This window comes from Seriola aureovittata, chromosome 11 (assembly GCF_021018895.1).
Source record: "Seriola aureovittata isolate HTS-2021-v1 ecotype China chromosome 11, ASM2101889v1, whole genome shotgun sequence".
NCBI lineage: Eukaryota > Metazoa > Chordata > Actinopteri > Carangiformes > Carangidae > Seriola > Seriola aureovittata.
This window is the reverse complement of record NC_079374.1, coordinates 23,730-36,108: the sequence shown is the minus strand read 5'-3', so window position 1 is coordinate 36,108 and position 12,379 is coordinate 23,730.

The window sequence follows — 12,379 nt, the reverse complement described above, 5'->3', positions numbered from 1 at the left end:
TTTGACAAAATTTTTCGTCGCAGCAAGCGGGCCTCGGACACGTTTAACGAGGCATCCCTTCCGACGGGAGCGACTTCGAAGCCTGGGGCTGATATATGTTACTCAGCGTGACGAGCCGAGTCCGTAGATACCAAATTTGTGGACTTTCGAGAAAATTTTTCGGAAATTATTAAAACACAGAATTTAACCGTGTCTCCCGGCAGCATATGAGAGACCTCCATGGCGGCCATTCGGAAGGGAGCGACTCAGAAGGCTGGGGCTGACATATGTTACTCAGCGTGACGAGCCGAGTCCGTAGACACCAAACTTGTGGACTTTGGACAAACTTTTCCGTTGCGTCATTCACACTAGTCTTAATGGTGTGGCACCTCAGCATATGAGAGATGACCCTTCGAAGGGAGCGACTCAGAAGGCTGGGGCTGACATATGTTACTCAGCTTGACGAGCCGAGTCCGTAGACACCCAATTTGTTGACTTTTGACAAAATTTTTCATCGCAGCAAGCGGGCCTCGGACACGTTTAACGAGGCATCCCTTCCGACGGGAGCGACTTCGAAGCCTGGGGCTGACTTATGTTACTCAGCGTGACGAGCCGAGTCCGTAGATACCAAATTTGTGGACTTTCGAGTAAATTTTTCGGAAATTATTAAAACACAGAATTTAACCGTGTCTCCCGGCAGCATATGAGAGACCTCCCATGGCGGCCATTCGGAAGGGAGCGACTCAGAAGGCTGGGGCTGACATATGTTACTCAGCGTGACGAGCCGAGTCCGTAGACACCAAACTTGTGGACTTTGGACAAACTTTTCGGTTGCGACATTCACACTAGTCTGAATGGTGTGGCACCTCAGCATATGAGAGATGACCCTTCGGAAGGGAGCGACTCAGAAGGCTGGGGCTGACATATGTTACTCAGCGTGACGAGCCGAGTCCGTAGACACCAAACTTGTGGACTTTGGACAAACTTTTCCGTTGCGACATTCACACTAGTCTTAATGGTGTGGCACTCAGCATATGAGAGATGACCCTTCGGAAGGTAGCGACTCAGAAGGCTGGGGCTGACATATGTTACTCAGCGTGACGAGCCGAGTCCGTAGACACCAAACTTGTGGACTTTGGACAAACTTTTCCGTTGCGACATTCACACTAGTCTTAATGGTGTGGCACCTCAGCATATGAGAGATGACCCTTCGGAAGGGAGCGACTCAGAAGGCTGGGGCTGACATATGTTACTCAGCTTGACGAGCCGAGTCCGTAGACACCCAATTTGTTGACTTTTGACAAAATTTTTCGTCGCAGCAAGCGGGCCTCGGACACGTTTAACGAGGCATCCCTTCCGACGGGAGCGACTTCGAAGCCTGGGGCTGACTTATGTTACTCAGCGTGACGAGCCGAGTCCGTAGATACCAAATTTGTGGACTTTCGAGAAAATTTTTCGGAAATTATTAAAACACAGAATTTAACCGTGTCTCCGGCAGCATATGAGAGACCTCCCATGGCGGCCATTCGGAAGGGAGCGACTCAGAAGGCTGGGGCTGACATATGTTACTCAGCGTGACGAGCCGAGTCCGTAGACACCAAACTTGTGGACTTTGGACAAACTTTTCGGTTGCGACATTCACACTAGTCTTAATGGTGTGGCACCTCAGCATATGAGAGATGACCTTCGGAAGGGAGCGACTCAGAAGGCTGGGGCTGACATATGTTACTCAGCGTGACGAGCCGAGTCCGTAGACACCAAACTTGTGGACTTTGGACAAACTTTTCCGTTGCGACATTCACACTAGTCTTAATGGTGTGGCACCTCAGCATATGAGAGATGACCTTCGGAAGGGAGCGACTCAGAAGGCTGGGGCTGACATATGTTACTCAGCTTGACGAGCCGAGTCCGTAGACACCCAATTTGTGGACTTTTGACAAAATTTTTCGTCGCAGCAAGCGGGCCTCGGACACGTTTAACGAGGCATCCCTTCCGACGGGAGCGACTTCGAAGCCTGGGGCTGACATATGTTACTCAGCGTGACGAGCCGAGTCCGTAGATACCAAATTTGTGGACTTTCGAGAAAATTTTTCGGAAATTATTAAAACACAGAATTTAACCGTGTCTCCCGGCAGCATATGAGAGACCTCCCATGGCGGCCATTCGGAAGGGAGCGACTCAGAAGGCTGGGGCTGACATATGTTACTCAGCGTGACGAGCCGAGTCCGTAGACACCAAACTTGTGGACTTTGGACAAACTTTTCCGTTGCGACATTCACACTAGTCTTAATGGTGTGGCACCTCAGCATATGAGAGATGACCCTTCGGAAGGGAGCGACTCAGAAGGCTGGGGCTGACATATGTTACTCAGCGTGACGAGCCGAGTCCGTAGACACCAAACTTGTGGACTTTGGACAAACTTTTCCGTTGCGACATTCACACTAGTCTTAATGGTGTGGCACCTCAGCATATGAGAGATGACCCTTCGGAAGGGAGCGACTCAGAAGGCTGGGGCTGACATATGTTACTCAGCTTGACGAGCCGAGTCCGTAGACACCCAATTTGTGGACTTTTGACAAAATTTTTCGTCGCAGCAAGCGGGCCTCGGACACGTTTAACGAGGCATCCCTTCCGACGGGAGCGACTTCGAAGCCTGGGGCTGACATATGTTACTCAGCGTGACGAGCCGAGTCCGTAGATACCAAATTTGTGGACTTTCGAGAAAATTTTTCGGAAATTATTAAAACACAGAATTTAACCGTGTCTCCCGGCAGCATATGAGAGACCTCCCATGGCGGCCATTCGGAAGGGAGCGACTCAGACACCAAACTTGTGGACTTTGGACAAACTTTTCCGTTGCGACATTCACACTAGTCTTAATGGTGTGGCACCTCAGCATATGAGAGATGACCCTTCGGAAGGGAGCGACTCAGAAGGCTGGGGCTGACATATGTTACTCAGCGTGACGAGCCGAGTCCGTAGACACCAAACTTGTGGACTTTGGACAAACTTTTCCGTTGCGACATTCACACTAGTCTTAATGGTGTGGCACCTCAGCATATGAGAGATGACCCTTCGGAAGGGAGCGACTCAGAAGGCTGGGTCTGACATATGTTACTCAGCTTGACGAGCCGAGTCCGTAGACACCCAATTTGTGGACTTTTGACAAAATTTTTCGGAAATTATTAAAACACAGAATTTAACCGTGTCTCCCGACAGCATATGAGAGACCTCCCATGGCGGCCATTCGGAAGCGAGCGACTCAGAAGGCTGGGGCTGACATATGTTACTCAGCGTGACGAGCCGAGTCCGTAGACACCAAACTTGTGGACTTTGGACAAACTTTTCCGTTGCGACATTCACACTAGTCTTAATGGTGTGGCACCTCAGCATATGAGAGATGACCCTTCGGAAGGGAGCGACTCAGAAGGCTGGGGCTGACATATGTTACTCAGCTTGACGAGCCGAGTCCGTAGACACCCAATTTGTGGACTTTTGACAAAATTTTTCGTCGCAGGAAGCGGGCCTCGGACACGTTTAACGAGGCATCCCTTCCGACGGGAGCGACTTCGAAGGCTGGGGCTGACATATGTTACTCAGCGTGACGAGCCGAGTCCGTAGATACCAAATTTGTGGACTTTCGAAAAAATTTTTCGGAAATTATTAAAACACAGTATTTAACCGTGTCTCCCGACAGCATATGAGAGACCTCCCATGGCGGCCATTCGGAAGGGAGCGACTCAGAAGGCTGGGGCTGACATATGTTACTCAGCGTGACGAGCCGAGTCCGTAGACACCAAACTTGTGGACTTTGGACAAACTTTTCCGTTGCGACATTCACACTAGTCTTAATGGTGTGGCACCTCAGCATATGAGAGATGACCCTTCGGAAGGGAGCGACTCAGGAGGCTGGGGCTGACATATGTTACTCAGCTTGACGAGCCGAGTCCGTAGACACCCAATTTGTGGACTTTTGACAAAATTTTTCGTCGCAGCAAGCGGGCCTCGGACACGTTTAACGAGGCATCCCTTCCGACGGGAGCGACTTCGAAGCCTGGGGCTGACATATGTTACTCAGCGTGACGAGCCGAGTCCGTAGATACCAAATTTGTGGACTTTCGAAAAAATTTTTCGGAAATTATTAAAACACAGAATTTAACCGTGTCTCCCGATAGCATATGAGAGACCTCCCATGGCGGCCATTCGGAAGGGAGCGACTCAGAAGGCTGGGGCTGACATATGTTACTCAGCGTGACGAGCCGAGTCCGTAGACACCAAACTTGTGGACTTTGGACAAACTTTTCCGTTGCGACATTCACACTAGTCTTAATGGTGTGGCACCTCAGCATATGAGAGATGACACTTCGGAAGGGAGCGACTCAGAAGGCTGGGGCTGACATATGTTACTCAGCGTGACGAGCTGAGTCCGTAGACACCAAACTTGTGGACTTTGGACAAACTTTTCCGTTGCGACATTCACACTAGTCTTAATGGTGTGGCACCTCAGCATATGAGAGATGACCCTTCGGAAGGGAGCAACTCAGAAGGCTGGGGCTGACATATGTTACTCAGCTTGACGAGCCGAGTCCGTAGACACCCAATTTGTGGACTTTTGACAAAATTTTTCGTCACAGCAAGCGGACCTCGGACACGTTTAACGAGGCATCCCTTCCGACGGGAGCGACTTCGAAGCCTGGGGCTGACATATGTTACTCAGCGTGACGAGCCGAGTCCGTAGATACCAAATTTGTGGACTTTCGAGAAAATTTTTCGGAAATTATTAAAACACAGAATTTAACCGTGTCTCCCGGCAGCACATGAGAGACCTCCCATGGCGGCCATTCGGAAGGGAGCGACTCAGAAGGCTGGGGCTGACATATGTTACTCAGCGTGACGAGCCGAGTCCGTAGACACCAAACTTGTGGACTTTGGACAAACTTTTCCGTTGCGACATTCACACTAGTCTTAATGGTGTGGCACCTCAGCATATGAGAGATGACCCTTCGGAAGGGAGCGACTCAGAAGGCTGGGGCTGACATATGTTACTCAGCTTGACGAGCCGAGTCCGTAGACACCCAATTTGTGGACTTTTGACAAAATTTTTCGTCGCAGCAAGCGGGCCTCGGACACGTTTAACGAGGCATCCCTTCCGACGGGAGCGACTTCGAAGCCTGGGGCTGACATATGTTACTCAGCGTGATGAGCCGAGTCCGTAGATACCAAATTTGTGGACTTTCGAGAAAATTTTTCGGAAATTATTAAAACACAGAATTTAACCGTGTCTCCCGACAGCATATGAGAGACCTCCCATGGCGGCCATTCGGAAGGGGGCGACTCATAAGGCTGGGGCTGACATATGTTACTCAGCGTGACGAGCCGAGTCCGTAGACACCAAACTTGTGGACTTTGGACAAACTTTTCCGTTGCGACATTCACACTAGTCTTAATGGTGTGGCACCTCAGCATATGAGAGATGACCCTTCGGAAGGGAGCGACTCAGAAGGCTGGGGCTGACATATGTTACTCAGCTTGACGAGCCGAGTCCGTAGACACCCAATTTGTGGACTTTTGACAAAATTTTTCGTCGCAGCAAGCGGGCCTCGGACACGTTTAACGAGGCATCCCTTCCGACGGGAGCGACTTCGAAGCCTGAGGCTGACATATGTTACTCAGCGTGACGAGCCGAGTCCGTAGATACCAAATTTGTGGACTTTCGAAAAGATTTTTCGGAAATTATTAAAACACAGAATTTAACCGTGTCTCCCGGCAGCATATGAGAGACCTCCCATGGCGGCCATTCGGAAGGGAGCGACTCAGAAGGCTGGGGCTGACATATGTTACTCAGCGTGACGAGCCGAGTCCGTAGACACCAAACTTGTGGACTTTGGACAAACTTTTCCGTTGCGACATTCACACTAGTCTTAATGGTGTAGCACCTCAGCATATGAGAGATGACCCTTCGGAAGGGAGCGACTCAGAAGGCTGGGGCTGACATATGTTACTCAGCGTGACGAGCCGAGTCCGTAGACACCAAACTTGTGGACTTTGGACAAACTTTTCCGTTGCGACATTCACACTAGTCTTAATGGTGTGGCACCTCAGCATATGAGAGATGACCCTTCGGAAGGGAGCGACTCAGAAGGCTGGGGCTGACATATGTTACTCAGCGTGACGAGCCGAGTCCGTAGACACCAAACTTGTGGACTTTGGACAAACTTTTCCGTTGCGACATTCACACTAGTCTTAATGGTGTGGCACCTCAGCATATGAGAGATGACCCTTCGGAAGGGAGCGACTCAGAAGGCTGGGTCTGACATATGTTACTCAGCTTGACGAGCCGAGTCCGTAGACACCCAATTTGTGGACTTTTGACAAAATTTTTCGGAAATTATTAAAACACAGAATTTAACCGTGTCTCCCGACAGCATATGAGAGACCTCCCATGGCGGCCATTCGGAAGCGAGCGACTCAGAAGGCTGGGGCTGACATATGTTACTCAGCGTGACGAGCCGAGTCCGTAGACACCAAACTTGTGGACTTTGGACAAACTTTTCCGTTTCGACATTCACACTAGTCTTAATGGTGTGGCACCTCAGCATATGAGAGATGACCCTTCGGAAGGGAGCGACTCAGAAGGCTGGGGCTGACATATGTTACTCAGCTTGACGAGCCGAGTCCGTAGACACCCAATTTGTGGACTTTTGACAAAATTTTTCGTCGCAGCAAGCGGGCCTCGGACACGTTTAACGAGGCATCCCTTCCGACGGGAGCGACTTCGAAGCCTGGGGCTGACATATGTTACTCAGCGTGACGAGCCGAGTCCGTAGATACCAAATTTGTGGACTTTCGAGAAAATTTTTCGGAAATTATTAAAACACAGAATTTAACCGTGTCTCCCGGCACCATATGAGAGACCTCCCATGGCGGCCATTCGGAAGGGAGCGACTCAGAAGGTTGGGGCTGACATATGTTACTCAGCGTGACGAGCCGAGTCCGTAGACACCAAACTTGTGGACTTTGGACAAACTTTTCCGTTGCGACATTCACACTAGTCTTAATGGTGTGGCACCTCAGCATATGAGAGATGACCCTTCGGAAGGGAGCGACTCAGAAGGCTGGGGCTGACATATGTTACTCAGCTTGACGAGCCGAGTCCGTAGACACCCAATTTGTGGACTTTTGACAAAATTTTTCGTCGCAGCAAGCGGGCCTCGGACACGTTTAACGAGGCATCCCTTCCGACGGGAGCGACTTCGAAGCCTGGGGCTGACATATGTTACTCAGCGTGACGAGCCGAGTCCGTAGATACCAAATTTGTGGACTTTCGAGAAAATTTTTCGGAAATTATTAAAACACAGAATTTAACCGTGTCTCCCGGCAGCATATGAGAGACCTCCCATGGCGGCCATTCGGAAGGGAGCGACTCAGAAGGCTGGGGCTGACATATGTTACTCAGCGTGACGAGCCGAGTCCGTAGACACCAAACTTGTGGACTTTGGACAAACTTTTCCGTTGCGACATTCACACTAGTCTTAATGGGTTAGGGTTAGGGTTAGGAGAAGAGGTCAGATACCCCCTCCCATAGGAGGAGGTGAATGCACTGGCCATTCCCCTACCAGACCCCTGATACCCGCCCCAATACGGTGACCGGGTGCGCTTCCTGCGCCTGCCGTAGCGCACAGGCTGCCACCCGTCATCCTCCATGTTTGTTTGTTGTCTCTTTATTTTTTGTGTTTTTTTATATTTTTTAGAATTATTTTTTTATTTTTTAATTATTTTTTTAATAAAATAAACAAAAAACGCTTTCTAAAATTAGAAAGGATAAGATAATGTACAAAAGAAGGTGTGCCAAAAAAATAAAAGAAACTAAAAACGTGCGACGTTTCGACCAAATATGGTCTTCTTCAGGCACAAATAAATGGCACACTAATAACTGTGTTTTTTGTTTGCTTTCAGGCTGGAGTCAAGTGCTGGTGTTCTCCCCTCAAGAGCAAAGGTAAGAGTGAGCTCCTGTAACTGTGTTCGTCCTTTTTATAGGCTTGGTTTGGCTTTTTGTTTTTTCTGTTCGTCTTTTTCAATTTGGTTCGCCTTTTTTAATTTTGTCCCCATTTCACATGTAAACCTGTTTTTACTCCATTTTAACCCTATTTTAACCATTAATAGTATATTAATGTTATTATATATGAACTTTTAACCTTTTTTTAAGATATTTATGTTATCAAATCTATATATTGTATTGTATTTAACCTATTTATTGTATTTTAATGTTTATTATAAATCCTATTTATTATATTTAACCTATTTATTGTATTTAACCTATTTATTGTCCCTTAATGTTTTTAACCCTGTTTATTAATTGTACCCTTATCAATTTTAATACTATTTAATATCCAATCATAAATTTTTGAAAAAATCTTTTATAAATTATAAATATATATATTTTTTTACTTTTACAGATTTTCAAATGTAATATGGGGGATTTGGGTTGGAGTTAGGATTAGGGTTAGGGTTAGGGTTAGGGTGGGTGAACTGAACCTGTCTCCCGTAGGAGACAGGAGGAGCACGGTCCTTCCATCCCTGGAACCCCCAACCTCCCTGGCCCCAAGCTGGTTGGCGGATGCGTTGGCGTCTCCGCCCGTAACGCACCACCGTCCAGTCATCCATTTTATGTTTTTTTTGTATTTTTTGTTTTGTGTTGTTTTTTGTATTATTTTGTATTTTTTTGTTTTAAATGAAAAATAAAATAAAACAAACAACTAAAAACACTTTCCCAAAATATGGAAAGGAAAAGGCCAAAAAATAAAAGGGTTAGGCGAAGGGTTAGCCCGTCCCCTCCATTGAGGGTCGGGAAATGCACGGGCCCTCCCCCTGGCACTCATCCCTCCCTGGTCCCAAGAAGACCAACTCCGGTCTTGGGGTCGAAGGTCAAAGTTTCGCCCACGGAAGCGACCCCTTCTTCCATGGCGAACCACTTGCCACCCATCATCCTCATCGGCATAGGCCATTAGGAATGATGGGGGGGTTTGCTTTTTTAATTTTTCTATATAATTTAAATAAAAGAAAAAATGAATTTTTATAAAAAACTAAAAAACAAACTAAAAAAACTCCCTTAATAAATTAAACTATATTTTTATATTTTTAATATTAATAAACAAAAATGTGTGCCCTTCTCGCGACGTTTCGGCACACTCTGTGCCTTCTTCAGGCAGGGCAAAATGAAATAATGGCCAGTGACTCCCAAGCACTAAAAACCAGCTGTCTGCTGCAAAGCCTCAGCTCAGAATGAGCCTTCAATGTGTTTTCGCCCTTTTTATACTCGCTCGTCGTCTTTTTAAATTTTGTCGTCTAAATTTTAGTTTTTAGAAATAAATCAAATTAACCCCTTAAATTCAAATAGTTTTTTAATGTAATCCCCATATAATGAATTTGGCTCTATGTTTTAACCCTTTAAATGAATTTTAATGAATTAAATAATAACAAATAATCATGTATATATTTTAAACAGTATTTATATATTTTTAAACAGTTTTTATAATTAAATTTAGGTTTTAAATATTTTTAAACAGTTTTTATAATTAAATTTAGGTTTTAAACAGGGGTTTTTTAATTTTTAGATAAAACCAAATGGTTAGGGTTAGGATTTCGGGTTAGGGTTAGGCAGAGGGTTAGCCCGTCCCCTCCATTGAGGGTCGGGAAATGCACGGGCCTTCCCCCTGGTACCCATCCCTCCCCGGTCCCAAGAAGACCAACTCCGGTCTTGGGGTCGATGGTCCCAGTTTCGCCCACGGAAGCAACCCCTTCTTCCACGGCGAACCACTTGCCACCCATCATCCTCCTCGGCATATGCCATTAGGAATGATGGGGGGGTGTCTTTTTTTAAAATTTCTATAAATGTAAATAAAAGAAAAATTTTTTTTATAACAAAACAAAAAACAAAAAACAAACTAAAAAACTCCCTTAAAAATTAAACTATATTTTTATATTTTTTATATTAATAAACTAAAAATGTGCCCTCTCGCGACGTTTCGGCACACTCTGTGCCTTCTTCAGGCAGGGCAAATGTGAAAAAATGGCCAGTGACTCCCAAGCACTGAAAACCAGCTGTCTCCTGCAAAGCTCCGAAGCAGAATGAGCTGGCAATCTATCCTCACCCTTTTATACCCGCTCAATCGTCTATTTTAAAATCCTCGTCTAAATTTGTATTTTCCCACATAAATCAAATTAACCCCTTAAATCCCGGTAGTTTTTTAGTATAATCCCCATATAATGAATTTAAATTATTTTTTTAACATTTTAATCTTTTATATAATGGTAAATAATGATATATTATTTTAAACAGTATTTATTTATTTTTAAACAGTTTTATTGTTAGATTAAGTTGTAGGCAGGGGGGGTTTTTAATTTTTTGATAAGATCAAATGGTTAGGGTTAGGATTAGGTAGGTTTTAGTGCTAATAATTTTGGTTAAGGTTAGACATCCAATTAAAATGGTTAGGTTTAGGTATTAATTAGGTTTAGGAATCCAGTTGAAATGGTTAGGGTTAGGATAGGTTAGGGTTAGTCGTCCATTTAAAAATTTAGGTTTAGGCTAGGGTTAGGGTTAGGCATTCAATTGAAATGGTTAGGTTTAGGATAGGTTTAGGGTTAGGAGTCATTTAGAGAATGGTTAGGTTTAGGTGTCCAATTAGAAATGGTTAGGTTTAGGCATCCAATTAAAAAAGTTTTAGGTTTAGGCATCCAATTAGAAATGGTTAGGTTTAGGCATCCAATTAAAAAATGGTTAGGTTTAGGAATTTCTCAATAAGAATTAGTTAGGTTTAGGCGTCTAATTAAAAAATGGTTAGGTTTAGGTACCAAATTATACAATTTTTTGTTTACTTTTCAAATTAATTGTATTTAATATTTAAACCATATGGTACATGTGTATCCAATAAATAAATCCATCTCCTTTCCATAGCCTTCCGATCCTTGGTTGTCCATGTATTATTGCTTTGAATGCCTGCTATTTTCAGTGCTTGGAATCCATGTAAAATAAAATGTCTTACAAAGGGAGTGTCGGTTTCTTTTTTATTAATAATGTTATATTTATGTTGCCACATTCTTATCCTCATAGAGTTACGTGTTTCTCCAACATATTTTTTATCACATTTTGTACAAAAACATAAATAGACAACATTAGTTGTTTGTGACGTGAAGTCTTGTGTTAACTTATATATTTTTTTATTAACAGAATTTTTTACATATTTTAATAAACAAAAATTGTCCATGTTTCCATGGGATTGTTGTAAAGGTTTGAGCTTAGCTCTAACTAAAAGGTCTTTTAAATTCTTATTTTTTCTGTATGCAGAAATCACCTCATGATTATTTAAAGGTCCAAAATTTCCAAGAATTAAATTAAAATTACCTTTAAGTTTTTGATTAATAATTTTACTGATTGAGGAATATTGAGTAATTAAAGGGACCATTCTTTTTTGCTGTACCAATTTTTGAACTTTAAATGATGCTAGACACTGTCTTAAAAATGATCTAGAATAGCCCCTATTCTTTAAGGCTCGAAACAAAATCCTAACTGCTTCCCAAAAATCATCTTCTTTAGTACAGATTCTAAAAAAACGCAATAATTGTGATTTAACAATCCCTTTAAAAGTATGCTTGGGATGAAAACTAGATTTAAACAAAAGAGCATGTGTGTCCGTTTTTTTGAAAAAAACTTTTACCTCAAGTTTACCATTTAAAGAAAAATCCTGACCTTTGTACACTGTCGTGTCAAGGAAATCAATAGATAATTGATTAATTTCAAATTTTAATTGAATGGAGGGATCGTGGGCATTCAAAATTTCCATAAACTGTTTAAAATCTTCTTCAGAGTATGCCCATACCCCCCATATGTCATCCAAATAACGAAGATAATGGAGGGGTTTTTTTGGGCATTTTGCCAAAACCTCCTCCTCCCAGTTCGCCATAAAAATGTTGGCGTATGAGGGGGCAAATCTTTTCCCCATTGCCGTCCCTTTAATTTGTAAATAAAATTCCTCATTGAAAACAAAATCATTTCTTGTCAAATTAATTTCAAGTAATTTCAACAATTCCTCATCCGGTCTATTCTCCTTAGGATATTTTATTAAAGTCTTCTTAATTATTTCCAATCCTGCTTTAATTTCAATATTAGTGTATAAACTATCCACATCTAAACTGAAAAAAAATGGGTTAGGGTTAGGGTTAGGGTTGGGGTTGGGGTTGGGGTTCTGGGTTTTATGTTCAAATACTTTGCACTGGCCTACTGATCTACAGGGTGGATGGTGGAATGGGAAGCGGAGTGGTCCTTCCCACCGGGGACCAGGGTTCGATCCCCAGGCAGAGCACCGGGCAGAAGGAAGAGAGGGACCTGCTGAAACCAAAC